This window comes from Oryzias melastigma, linkage group LG21, assembly GCF_002922805.2.
Source record: "Oryzias melastigma strain HK-1 linkage group LG21, ASM292280v2, whole genome shotgun sequence".
Taxonomy (NCBI): Eukaryota; Metazoa; Chordata; class Actinopteri; order Beloniformes; family Adrianichthyidae; genus Oryzias; species Oryzias melastigma.
This window is the reverse complement of record NC_050532.1, coordinates 26216992-26231269: the sequence shown is the minus strand read 5'-3', so window position 1 is coordinate 26231269 and position 14278 is coordinate 26216992. Positions and strand designations below refer to the sequence as shown.

General features: G+C 37.1%; 1 long non-coding RNA gene across 3 annotated transcripts; it reads right to left on the bottom strand.

Annotated features, from left to right (window-relative positions):
• Positions 1-8833: 8833 nt before the first annotated feature.
• Positions 8834-10583, bottom strand: LOC112155484. 3 transcript variants are annotated; one of them, XR_002920798.1, is made up of 4 exons: positions 10441-10583; positions 9300-9481; positions 9059-9173; positions 8834-8966 (listed from the first exon to the last, which is right to left on the bottom strand). It is a non-coding gene; the product is annotated as an uncharacterized LOC112155484 (long non-coding RNA). The 3 variants fall into 3 exon arrangements; XR_002920797.2 differs by having other exon boundaries at positions 8835-8991; XR_002920799.2 differs by having other exon boundaries at positions 8835-8991; positions 9359-9481.
• Between the last annotated feature and the right edge of the window lie 3695 nt (positions 10584-14278).

Below are 14278 nucleotides of genomic sequence, written 5' to 3'. Positions count from 1 at the left end.
AAGAAGGAGGCTTTTCTTGGAGCAGGTGAAATGCTGTCTTACTTCTCATATTGGATATATTCTGATTGAGAGAAGTGACAGCTCAAGATAGCTTATCAACAGGTGCTCTTCATCCCACCCAGTCTCTCAGGGCTTGATCTTCTTCCACTCGGATATATCTCCAGGGAGAAAGTGGATATATTGGGAATTCAACATCTTTTAACCTCGCAGGGATGAGACGAGGATGACGCAACTCGGCCCCTCTTATCTTCATCCTCTAAATGAAATGAAAGCGAGTGGCAGCTCTGGAGACATCACTGAGCCTTTTAAAATGTATAGATTTTAGGAGAGCAATCGTTATGATCCTGGAGTTCTTCTGTTTTAAAGAATAGTTCAGCTGCTTTAGATTAATCATTTAAATTCTCAAAAATCAAGTAATTTTTACTCTAAGTTGGAAATATCTGACTGCAGTGATATGAAGTTTTTCATAGTTTATTATTTTCATGTTTGTACTGTAAATACTGAATATACTTTCACTGGACACTTCATTAGACCTGACTAACTCCTCGTTAATGCAAATTTTTAATCAGCCAATCACATGGCAGCAACTCAGCACATTTAGGCATGTAGACATGGTCCAGAACACGAGTCAAAGTCAAGGCCCGAGGGCCGGATTTGGCCCTCTGGGTGATTCTATCCGGCCCTCCAGATCAATTTAATATATTGTTATTAATGACCCTGTGGCGTTACCTCTATGCTTTAGACTTCACACCCATCAGGCTATGCGGTTGTTGAGGGTGTGGCCTGATTGCCACGTATATATATATGATGACTTACCCGCCTTGGTTCAGTTGGCACATGAATGAATAAAGCTTCATGTTCTGAAGAAAAAGAAGTCTCCTTTTCTTCATTGCCACAACCCGATGTTATCTTGAGCTCATTTCTAACTTGTATCTTTTTGACAAAATATATTTTAATAAAAAGTAAAATATTGAAAGTTATTTAAGATTTAAGTTGATTTATTCTGGAATAATATTCCTGCCTTTTTATTATTCCGAATTATGTTATAAAGTTATGGTTTTAAAGTTTTAAAATTTTTCATTAGCTTTTGGACTTCTTTGGCATTTATTGAGATTTTTTAGGCTATTTTGGAATTTAGCTAACATTTTAGCTACATGCTAGCTGTTTTGGCAAATTTAGGCTTTTTTCTTTTGGCTTTTTAGGCTATTTTGGTGTTAGGCTAATATTTTCACAATAGCTCTTTCAGCTAATCTAGGCTCTTTTTACACTTTTGTAAGCTGTTTGGAGTTTAGCTAATATTTAAGCTACATGCTAACAGTTTTGGCTAATTTAGTCTATTCTTTTAAGGTTTTTTTAGGCTAATTTGGAGTTAGGCTAATGTTTACATGCTAGTTGTTTTGGCTAATTTAGGCTTTTTTGTTTGTTTGTTTGTTTGTTTATTCCATTTTGGAGTTTAGCTAATATTTAAGCTACATGCCAACAGTTTTGGCTAATTTAGGCTATTCTTTTAAAGTTTCTTTTAGGCTATTTTGGAGTTTGGCTAATATTTACACGCTAGCTGTTTTGTCTAATTTAGCATTTAAAAAAAAAATTCAGGCTTTTTGCAGTTTAGCTAATATTTAAGCTACATGCTAGCTGTTTTGGCAAATTTAGGCTTTTTTTTTAAAGTTTTTTTAGGCTGAGATTTCTACATTAGAATGAGATATATTTGCAGCTCTGAGAGTCTGTTACTGCAGGATGTAAGATTTAACAATATTGAGTTACTTTTGAAATATTTGTGTAAAATTAAATGTATTAGAAATAACAGGGAGTGCAGTTGAAAGCTTTAGGACGATTGCAGAGAAAAAACTGCTCAATAAGTTGTTAAAAATACAATTTTCTCTTTAGTTTAGCAAGTATTGTAAAAAGCAGATGATTTTTCACATTAAACATCAGCTTTTCCATTTTCAAATTTCCTCCATCGATTGATAAATCATCTTGTGAATTATATTACTTTAAAGTAAAATTATGATTAAGTACCAGTGATGAAGACTGGGGCTCCACGTGTGTCTTCACCACCTCGTGTGCAAAGAATCCATCATCTGTCCTTGAGCATTCAAAGACAACACCCAAGGAGGTGGTTGAAGGATATTTTAGCATTTCAGAGGCTCAGCTGGAGTGAGGGCTGTAAATTAAAATGCCAACTCTTTCTAGATTTGCTTTTTTTTGTGGAATATTTGGCTTGATTTCCCCATAAAACCATAAATATACAAGTCAAAAGATGGAAACCTGCTGTTTATTTTTATTTATCATTCTTTAAAATTTCAACATATTCTAATATGTTTGCAGAAACTGCAGTTATAAGAGGAAGACGATATGTCTGTGAAAAATCTTCTTGCAATTTTCCCTCATTTCTGGGGCTAAGTCTTGTTTTTTATACTTGAAATTTAAGGGATTAAAAAAAAAAATCAGCTAACCGAAAACGTGCATAAAAGTTAGTGTATAAAATCTTTATTTTTCTTAGTAACTGTTCTGTATAATTTAAAATGATGGTGGTGATGACAGTGTTTTGACTTAGGATGATTGGCTGATGTAATAACGAAAGAAGAGAAAATGACTTAATACCTCAAAGCTGCATTTTATCAGTGCAAATATTTATTAATCTGCATTTAATATGGTTCTAGCTTTGAGTTTAATATGTGCAAGAAGCTCAAAAATGTACAGTGAGGTTCTTGCAGAGGCTGGATTTTCCCAGTTGCTCCATCAATCTCAAAAGCCCATCAGCGCGGATCAAACTCAGACCTGAATCTGCTTCAGCCGTGCCCCAAAGCAGAGCATCAGAGTGGAACGCTAACCCTCCTTCAATGAGGTCCCTGTGCAGACACGGAGCTGCATCTGAAACCACCTGCTGTACGTTTGTCGCTTGTATTAAAGCTGACTTTAAAAAAGACATTAAAATGCTTTTTTTGTGACAATAATTCGACTGGAGCTGCAGTTACAAACATTTGGAAGACTGTTTTTGCTCCTTGTATAACTGGGTGACATGTCGGATAAAAAAAAACTTTTTTCTCTTTTTAGTAGACACACTAAATTAGTGTTCAACATTTTTGCTTTGCAATTTAATTACCCAGATGTCAAACTCCAGGGCTTTTTAGAGCAACACCCTGTTAACAAGATCAGGCCTCTGTTTATACAAAAACAGCTGAAATTTTTATTGTTCCAGCAGAATTTTCAGCTACATTAATAAAAACTACTGTGTTTATTTATCAAACTAATTTCCTGTAATTATTACACGTCCAGTTTTCAAGGAAAGCTATAAATCCACATGCCAAGTCTTGTAGAATAAAATAATACTTGAATTGTTAAAGAAAAAATATGGAGGTTTTGTTTTTTTACATCAAAAATGGAGGGATAACCTTTTTATTTTGCACCTCTGTCACATACATGTGAAAGGAGGCGTGTCATTAGGAGAAAGTATCTGTTGTATTTTGTCAGCAGAAGGTTCAGATTCATCCTCTGAGATGAGACCCAATTACATCAGACTGAAGAAACGGCGTCAACATCTCTCTAGCATCATTAGAGCTAAGTGTCTTTTGATTCTCCACCAGTCCAAATGTTTTCCGTTTATGCATGTTTGAACATCTAACACGTGACCGCATTCTGTGTGAATTACAGATGTGTGACTGCTGAGCAGAGAATCTTTGAATGGCCTTCCTGCAGTTCAGGAAGAAAGAGAAAGAAAACACTTGAACTGCTTCTCTACCAGCTTCACAATTTGCCAAAATGTCTGAACGTCGTGACCATTGACTGTACACGAGCTCCAGACTTCTATAGAGAAATAAACACACAAACAAGTTGGTCATTCTATTGGTCAGAATTGCTCTGAAACATGTTCCAGATAATCAAGTAATTCAAATCCAAACTGTCCAATCAGAGGCCTCAATAAAAGTAGGAGGAGCCTGCTGACCCCAACGTTCAAAATCTTTTCTGCTTTCAAGAGGACCTTCCAACAAGCTAACTGCTAATTGGTGAGAATTGCACACATAGAAGTATGAACTCATACAGACCTCGACCAATCCAGCGTCTGGCTCCAACATGGCGGCCTCTGTGTTACCCAAAAAATGGCAATTAAACTGACTTCATTTGGTTGGAGCTGGAAGTAATCCACTTTCTTTGTGTGATGTCACCCTTTCATAGGATGTGGCCAAGCCTCTACTTACTATTCCCAATTCTAGCACATGGACGCACCACATGCTGCAGTTCCACCAATGGTTAAAGAAGGACGTTCTAATGGACTCCTATGTTCAATTTTATGACTGTAAAACAAACAAATACAAGTCTGGTTGTTTCAAAGATCTTTTCTGTTGCTTTCATTCATACTAGAACTCAATTTTTTTTGCATTTTCATGTTATCTATGTTTCTAATTTTTGATTGGCATAGATCTTCAAACTTTACTTTTTTTACTGGCATCAACTATTTCATATATTTGGGTGAATTAAACTCTGGTTTGCATCAATATCAAAGAATACCATCGTTGTTCCAATGAGAGTCAGGATACAAACACACTCCTAACATGATCTGTGGTGATGACGGCGTCTTTCTTCTTACAAACATCGTCTGAAATATCACGTTATACTCTGGAGATCCTTTGGCACTAAGTGGATGTAAAGACTATAAAACTGTCTGCACTGGGCTGGACTCACACGGCCGTGAAAAACAATTCCCCGTGGGCCAGTTGTTGGTGCCCATGTTTAGGTCTGGCATCTGAAATGATCAGTGTTTGACTGAGGAACATAATTACGCTCTCACTGCATTCAGGAATGGGGGAAAAGATGAACTTTTATCAGTGTTTTACAAATGTATTAATGACTGAAAAATATAATAATAATAATTAACTAATGTATACAATGTACCAGAAGTGCATAGAATTTTTTTAAACCAGAGCTGCATGCACTCTCACTTTAAGTCCAGTTTTCTGCTTGGATTTGCTCTTTTTTAAGGGGTAACACAGAGGACCCGATCACAGACTGAAAACATGGAGGAGAGAAGGAGCCATCTGCCTGGCATGAGGATGTGCTGCGTCTGCCACTCTGTCTCTCTGTCTAATCACCATGGAAGCACAGTCGGTTCACTGCACTGCCCAAAAATGAGTCCAAGTCATCCAAGCTCTGTGTCAAAACATTCGTTTTGCCTGCTAGATTTTCCTGCTGAGAAACAAATAGAAAGGTGTGGGACCGTTATCACAGTATATACGAAAAGATAACTCAGAAAAATGTGTGGAAGAAAACTAGAGGGAACTTTACAGTGTCGGTCCAGGTTGATTTGAATTAATGATCTAACATTTTTAAGGACTTAAGAAGACTTTTGCTGTTGCTCTGATTTTTTAAAGAATGAGTTACAACGGATTAAAAAAAAACATACATTTTCATGAAAACAAAATTAAATTTAATAAAAAAATAAACACTTTTATACCTTATTATGCATCAGATCTTTAGCTCTAATGTTGACGTTCTTTGAACCACCATAACTTTAACTGTTTACGCAATCAATGTAATTCAAACAGATTTCGGAAGCTGAGAAAAGCAGCTTTTCATGGACGTGCAACACTTTTAACAGTAGAGTGTCGACGTGACACAGAGGAAAGACGTTTTTTAGTAGTAAACTGTTGCATGTAAGTTACTTTTTTGTACATATTGGAATTACATTGGGTTAAAGAGTCATGGTAGTTCAAGGAGTGTGTTTTTTAGTGTGTACATGTATATTTAGCTAGTTTGTCATCTAGTTTGTAAGCAGCAGCATATATAAGCATTTTAAATCAAATAGTACTTGTATTGTTAGAATTTTACTTTTTTTGGGTATACTTTGGCCAAATCCGAATACTTCCCTCCAGCTTCGCCCTTTACCCCTCCAGTTGTAGGGGCATTTGGAGGGGTAGGGTGTCTGAAATTATTTTTTGATGGGAAACCTGTGCAAACGCGTGTGAAGAAAAGGGCATTTCTTCACAAGAGTGTGCTCCGAAGTAGGACGGAGTATCAGGGCTAGTCTACAAACAAAAACAACATTTTAAGTTGTGACTTTAAATCTTGTAAATTATTATTTATGACTTCAAAATGTACAGACTAAAATTATGACTTGAAACAGGTTGAAAGTCCTAGATTTGTGACTTAAAATCTTGTGAATTCAAAGGTAAAAAATTGTAAATTACAAGAGAAAAGTCGGTAATTCACGAGAAAAGAACCAAAATTGTCTGTTTATCAGAGCTGTGCTTGAAGATGAAAGAGAATCTTGTGAAGCTTCGGAGTCAAAAACAAAGAAATTCTGAAACTTTTGATGACTCAGAATTAAGTTACTGTCAGTGAGGTTGACTTTCTGGGGTTCGGTGTCGGTAATGCAGAGTTTCCTATGTGATATAAGGATCTCAGAGATGCATGTTCGCCACTTTATTCTTCCCTTTTCACTCATTAAATCCTGTTATATTAATTTTGGTCTCAATACTGCGTCGTGCTGAAGCACAGAAGTTTACATGGAAATGTAAGCAATGACTTTTTGCTTTAGCAGGACTTTTTTTGTTTTGTATTTTCCGAGCGCTGGCAGCCACATGCTAAATGTGTGGGGACTATTGATGATGTCATTGAGTGGGAGTGGCTTCCAAATTAGAAAACACTGACCATGTCCGAATTCCCCCCCTAACCCGTACTAATAAAAAGTTATTTAGTGAGGAACTGTACAGTGTCCTGGATTTTAAAGGTAATTCGGACACAATGCTCACTACTTTGTTTTTGTTTTTGTAAACGCCGGATATGACGTCACCGATTCAAAAATTACATTTAAACACTTTCTTTTTGTTTGAAATGGAATGACGCCTGGTTCACTCTGGACACAGAAGCGCCGCGGAACAGAGCCCGCCTCCATTCATTGCCCTAGTTAACCTATGGTGTGATTCACACCAGGCGCGGAGCGCCGCGGTCCTCCGCGGAAGGCTCGCGCCATGCAGCGGATCTATTTAGGGTCTGGTCTATTTTGTGCACAGGCGATCCGCATCAATTCTGGCATCAATTATATCAAGATACATGAGAAAATCCAGTTTGTTTTCGAAATATAATCAATTTTTCTCAGTAAAACACCACAATTGACAAACACAATCATGTTTTTGAACCTAGCGTGAGGCTACATCAAGTCCAGCTATTGGGAAGTCATATGAGGGAAACATCTTCCCAGAATGCAATTCATCTCTTTTTTTGAAAGTCGCCGTCATTTCCCAAACCGGCTTCTCCATGAGCTTATTATCCTAATGGTTGAACTTTGACTGCAAATCAATAGAAAGCTTTTGATAAAACAATGTCGGCCATAAATCTTTTAGTGACAGATTCCACTTTTATCCTTTAAGTCGACTGTTAACATTTTAAGAACCCTAATTAAGTGCGATTAGACGGAGCGCATCTGAAATATGAATCCATCACTTCCCGTTACGACTGAATTCGGTGTAAGTCCGTTGTTCTTAACTGGAAAGGTGCCTTTTTTCTAATTGGACAGCAAATGATGTATCAGCCTTTCTAGTGTAGTCCTCCTCAGGTGGAGTGACCAGCTGAAGGAGTTGGCCGAATGAAGGCCTCAGCAGTAATGTGCTACACTCCCAGAACAGACACAATAATGGATAGCCCCTTTTATTAATGCTGTTCTCATATTGTAATACCATCTGTTCGGCGGTGAGCCGTCAAGGGGTTTGCCATCTATTTGACTGAGCAGATTGAATTTTTATGCCCTATTTTCTGTCCAACCTTTAAATCTTCCTTTTATTTGCACCTAAGGAAAGTAAGACACAACAGGTAAAAGATGTCCTGGACGATTGGGGACAGATTCAGGACTGTTGTAACATGTGCTGCTGTCCACAGAACTAAAAAATGATGTTAGACGGGAAAACGGGAACGTTTCTGTAATGAGTTTAGGTAGAAACCGAATTAAGCTCTTTCATTACAGCTTAACTCTAAATTATTTTGCATTTGTTCTTTGGTTCTAAGTGACCTTTGCAGCACAGAAACATCTCGGAAGAACCACTCGTTCGTCTGTCCTTCTGTAACCCGTTAAAAATAGCTACAGAATTCCTACACACACTTTCATTGGTCAGTAGGGAAGAAAACAAATAATGTCTCTTGAGGAACGAGATAAGCAGAAGAACTGGCTTTACGCGAGTGAAACTTGAATCAAAAGGTCATCTGACCTCAACTTGGGATAGAAAACCGGAAGGTTTGGTTGCTTAGACAACTAAAACACATTTAATCTTTAATAGACCCTACTTTAATAAATATATAGGCGATTATTTAGTTAATTGGTTCAAAATCCAAACCTATGTAAAGGAATGAGAGATATATTATGACTACACAATGTTAAAACGTTTGTCTAGGTATGTGACCATACCTGATCTACACCTCCTTACAGTTATAGTCACACCAAGACTTTCGTCCATGATCCATATCCCAAGTTTTGCTCCCATCACTTTAAAAACGCTTTATGATGATTATGTAGAATATTACTGCAAAGACTTTGCCATTAACAATCCAGAGAGGGGAAAAAATGACTTGTTGGTATTTAGAAGTGTGTAAATGAAGTGCTTTATTTTTAAATTTACGGTTATGTGTTGTAATAACTAAATATGATTCTTTCTGGTCTCTGTGGAGGTCAGTAACATTCAAGTTTATCCAGCAAAAACAGCCGTTTAAAGTAATCCTAATCAGATTTAAGTCTTGATTTCAAACTAATCTAACTTCTTGGCTTTGTTCTACTGAAGAACAACTGCTTTTGAACAACATTTCCAAACCATCACACAACCACCTCCATGCTTGTTTGTGGTCTTCTTTTTAATGTAATTTTAGGATATTCACGTCCTTTGATGACCTCCTGTATGAGTTCTCATTGTGTCTGTGGAGGCATCCTGGTTGGGAAGGATTTCCAGGATTTCCAGAGTTCTCCTTGTGTGGAAAACTCTAATCTGTTGGAATGACTGTGTTTTCAGCCTGAAACATGTTCAGTTTTATTTGGTCACACATACGTGTCAGAAGTGGGTGGTTGTACTCTTCATACCTCTAATTCCAATTCCAGAAAGAGACCAAGCGTTTATCATTCATCCCACATGTTCTGTAATCCTTTCATGGTTCTTCTCACCTCTCACTCACGATCCTCTGGCTCCTCATGAACTCTGGTGGAGTGTCAGAAATGTGAAGATTGCTTTTAATGTATTCAATTAGCTTCAAACATTCCAAACTAAGTTTTCCATCCACGTCATTTCAGTTAAAAATAGAGGTCAAGAAAAAAGAATGTCTACCTTACTGTTAAGAAACTTGATTAGTGATGATTTCCTGCTGGTTCATCACTGCAAATTACCTTTTTAATGCTCTAAAGTGATTTGAATTTCCCCTTTTGTTATATGATTGACATTAACAAATCCTCTTTGCACCAGAAAAGATGAAGTTCAAGGCAGACAGAACACTGGAGACTTCAGCAGACCTGCAGGGAGAAAACAGACTTTGGGAGGCGGCTGCTTGAAGCCATTCGAGATGCAGATAAACACACATTTGAAGTCCCCCAGCAAAGCGCTGAGGATAATCTGACTTGCTAAAATACTAAGAAAATGTCATGAACTGGTCTGTCAAAAGTGGGAGTATTTTTAAGTAACCTGAGCTGCAGTTTTCCCCTTTGAAGGGATAAATTCTGTCGTTTTATGGTTCTAAATAAATGACATGTAAGTGATAACCCAATTCTGAAAATTAGTTTAATTAAAGTGAACAATCTGTTTCCCCCTCTCAGTCAGGACTATCGGAGCGGTCGGGGGTTTAAATAATGCAGGACTCTGCCTGTAAGCATTAATTGTGCGGTTTCACAGAGTCTCCCCCGACACGGAGGAATATTGTGAGTGGGGGCAATGGACCGTGTCATTTTAATGTTTAATATCAGCTTGAGCTCAGACCTCCTGCCAACCAAAACCTTCTTTTTGTGTTATTTCCAGGCATTTGTTGATGATTTCTGTCACAGTAGAAGCAGAAGCCTTCGTCGGGCGTTCAGTCCTCTTAAATATGAACGCACAGCGTGTACAGATGAGATAAAGAAGTTTAGGATTCACTCCAACACGTTTCTCCACCGCAGCCAAATACGTGGGCACGATATCAAACACAAGTTTTAGTACAGAACACAATGATGTGTGTTTTGGGTTGACAAATACAGAAAATGTCCCTCTGAAGGGTTACTGTAGATCCGCAAAGACAAGCCGCTCTAACAGGGTTTCTGAATGGCTGAATGAGCGAGGCGATCACTGCAGGACGATCAGAGGCCGCCGCCTGTACAGAGAGGGGAGGGGCATTCTGGCGTAGAAAACAGCTAAATGAGTTTTTTGCAGAAAACAAAGTAAATTGGACCCCCTGAAATGATCAGCACCACACCATCTGTTTTGAACAAACAAACCGGCCTACCTGCTTTTCTCTTGACACTTTCCATGGCCAAGCTCATCGATTTGATTTGTCCGTGGTTTGAGATTCCCCCATGAATGACTCCAGCTCTGCTACAGAGTCTTCTACTTCGGGATTCAAAGTCTTTTCTTTTTTCACTTTTTCCATTACCATGGCAACGCATCAAGTCATGAAGTAATCAACGGTATTAAAAATCATTTAAATCTGCACAGAATTCAGAGAAGAATTAATAATTAAAGCAACAGTTGAGACAAAATTACACTAGAGAACCAGGTTAAGACTTAAAGATTAACTCCAATAAAAATTGTGTTTGTAAAATGTTCTTGAAGGTTTGTTTTTGATTTTCTCGTCCTCCTCCAGGAGGATTAACAAAACTTTGACAGAACATAAACAAGTCTGCTCCGTGATCAGGAAAGTGAGGTTAGATGTGTTGTTGTCCTCAGAGCTCATTGGTCAACGTGAAGTTAACAGTTGAAAGTTCAGGAGGTTCTGAAGTTAGTAAATTTATTGTAAGCATTTTTATTATTAAATCAATATCCTTGATATCAGGCTGTTTTAAGCCTAACTGGTAATGCCAAAAATACAACTAGTTAACAAGCGACTGACAAAAATGTGAACTAATCAACTAGTAATGTTTTTAAAAAAGGTGCTCTAGTTTACTAGTGGGATGTAAATGTGCTAACTAGTTAACTAGTGACACTCTAAATAGACCACTAGTTAAATAGTCACATGCAAATGTTGTACAAGTTCTCTACTAAGTCTCCTGTAAAACTTACTAGTTAACTAGTGCTACCAAAATCTAGTCCTATTTTAGTAGTTAAAAAATGTTAACTAGTTGACTAGTGAGAAAAAAGTAAGGCCTAATAATTAACGAGAGACAGAAGAAATTTGCATTAGTTAACTTGTAAAAAAATTGCTCGCTAGTTAATTAGTAAAAATGAATGTGCTCACAAGTTAACTAGTAATAAAATAATTTGCTAACTAGTTAAAAAGTGATAATGTAATGTGGTCATTACATAACTAGTAAAAAAATATGTGCTTGCTAAGTAGTTAACTAGTGATAAGGTAATGTGTTCACTAGTTAAGTAGTAGAAAAATGATAAGCTAACTTGTTAACTAGTAAAAATTAACGTACTCAATAGTTAGCTAGTAAAACAGTAACATGTTCACTAGTTAACTTGTAAAAAAATGTGCTTACTAGTTAACTAGTAGTAAAATAAAGCGCTAACTAGTTAACAAGTGATAATGTAATGTGGTCATTACATAAATAGTAAAAAAATATGTGCTTGCTAAGTAATTAACTAGTGATAAGGTAATGTGCTCACTAGTTAACTAGTAAGAAATAATGTGCTTACTAGTTACATAGTAATAACTTAATGTGCTCATTAGTTAACTAATGTTTTTTTAGCCGCACCAGTTAACTACTGAACTCACTAGTGAACTACTAAGACTTACATACAAATGTCACTAGTAAACTAGTTAGATTTTGCATGTCATTAGTAAACTAGTATATTGTGGTTGCAGAAGTTAACTAGTGAGCTTCAAAGGAGACTTACTATTGAACTTGTAGAATATTTCATCATTCAAATGTTTTAAGTTTTCAAGTGTTGTGCAACATAATTCAGTTTCAGTCGTAAAGTTTCAGTATATCATCAATAAGGCTCATCTCATTCAAACGCCTTAGACCAGCAGGTAAAATAAACCAAATAAACCAAAACAGTCCAAAATGGACAAAGCATGAACAATTACAAGTTTAATTTAGAAAAAAAAACATTTTGGCTTTCATTTGGCCATATAGAAATAAAGTAGATAAACCACCTGACAAATCAGCTGCCATTGTTGATAACAAGTTGCCCCAAAAAATAGCTGGAAAACCTCTAAAATGACTCCTCTGCTGCTCAAGTTTGTTTTTTGTGTTGATTTTGATTTTCAAGAACTCTAAAGAGGTTCAGAAATGTACACACGTAACCTCTGAAAACAGTCAGTCACCGATCTCATGTTATTCTCAGTTTAGCTTCCAAGTCAGAAAGTGTGAGGAACATTAGTGACGGGTTGGCAGCCTCTAAACCTGCGTGAAGAGGCTGTGCTGGTGTGTGTGTGTCTCCTGAAGGTTTCAGCAGCTTTTATTCCTGGCTTTGGTTGATGTGAAGCACCTGAGCCAGGAGGCTTACAGACGCAGCTGGCTGAGTCGTCCGCCCTCTTCTCTGCTGCTGACGCCTGCATCACTCCTGTCAGCTACACGGTTTCCTCCAGCATCGAAGACACCTCAGACTGGACACACGTCTCACGAGTAAAACTGAGTTTAGATGAATTTAGTGGAAACTGGATGGATTAAAACAGAAAATCAACCTCTCATCTTCCACATATTGGGCCAGACATGTAAGGGATAATGCACGAGGAGGTGTGCATTATCAGAAATTAATGAGAGGGAGGAAGTCCATACATTTCTGATAATAGATTTAGGAATTAACATGTTCATAGGGGGGAAACTTAGAGATATTAAATCAATTATTATTACTTTAACCTTGGGATTTTTACCATTTAAACTCCCATCTAAATTGTTAATCAAGATACCGAGACTATTTAAAATAAGACTGTGATATGTATATTTACTTTAATTGCTGAAAAAGTAAAAGCTAGTTCCAGAATATTAAATTTGATAAAAGATTGGGAATTTAATTTAAAAAAAATGAATTTGACCTAAATTTCTGAAAATTTTGTGGTAAAAAAGCTTAAAAATCCCTACTACATGCCAATTTTGCAAAAATATTAAATATTTCGTGAAATACGAGATAAACTCTAAATTAGCCCAAAAAGATTCTGAAACTAACCAAAAAATCTTAAAATTCCTCAGTAAACTAAAACGTTAGCATTCTGCTAAAATATTAACTAAACTTAATTTTCTTTTATTGCTACAAAAGATGAAAACAGCCCATGAACATACTTAAAGGTTTGTTGCTAATCTACTAAAGATGTTGACATTTGAAGACTTCCTCATTCATTTCCTATGGGGTATATCTGCCCAACCATTTATTGGACGACAGTTAAACTTTGTTTCCAGAGGAATCTGATTAAATTTATCTTCGTTAATAACGGGAACAAAAGGTATCATCACAATGATGCTTTTACGATGAAACAAATGGAGGCAAATAAAAAGTCCGATGTAATTAGTCGGGGAATCATAAACCTGGGCTCCGATGGACTGCGGACCCGTCCAGAGTGAACCGGCGCTGACAGCTGGGATGTATTTCATGCTGATGTGAGAGATTTAATTGGCAGAAGTGGCAGCATCCCGTTGAGGCCGGGCAGCCAGCCTCGGGGCTTTGGTCTTAACCAGCTGATATGTTTAATGGAGCTGGCTCCGAGGTGCATGGCTTATTTATTAGTCTCTATCTATCAATTACAGCAAAGAAAGAGTCCAAGACTTCATTTAAGCTGATATGAATCAGACGAGATGGAGAAATGTGCTGAGAAAATCTGCAGGTTTTTAGATTTTTGGGGGTTCTGAGATTCACAGAACTTGGGAATGTATGACGTTTAAGGCCAAGAAATTGCCGGATAAGTCTCTCTCTCTTTTAAAACTTAGACAATAAGATGCAAAGTCTTTTCCTTTTAGGACATAAATAAAAAGTATGACTGGAGTCCTGGTGGAGTCATGAAGGACAGATATATGATCACCCCTGATAATAGAGTACTTGTAAAAACCAGGTCAAAAACTTCCAAGTTTCCCATCTTTATAGGCCTTGATCTGCTCTTTGGGGTTATGCACAAACCAGTGGAGGATTATTGAGGCAAAAACATGCAGAGAGGAAATGACCTCGACCAAACAATTTGCTTTTCT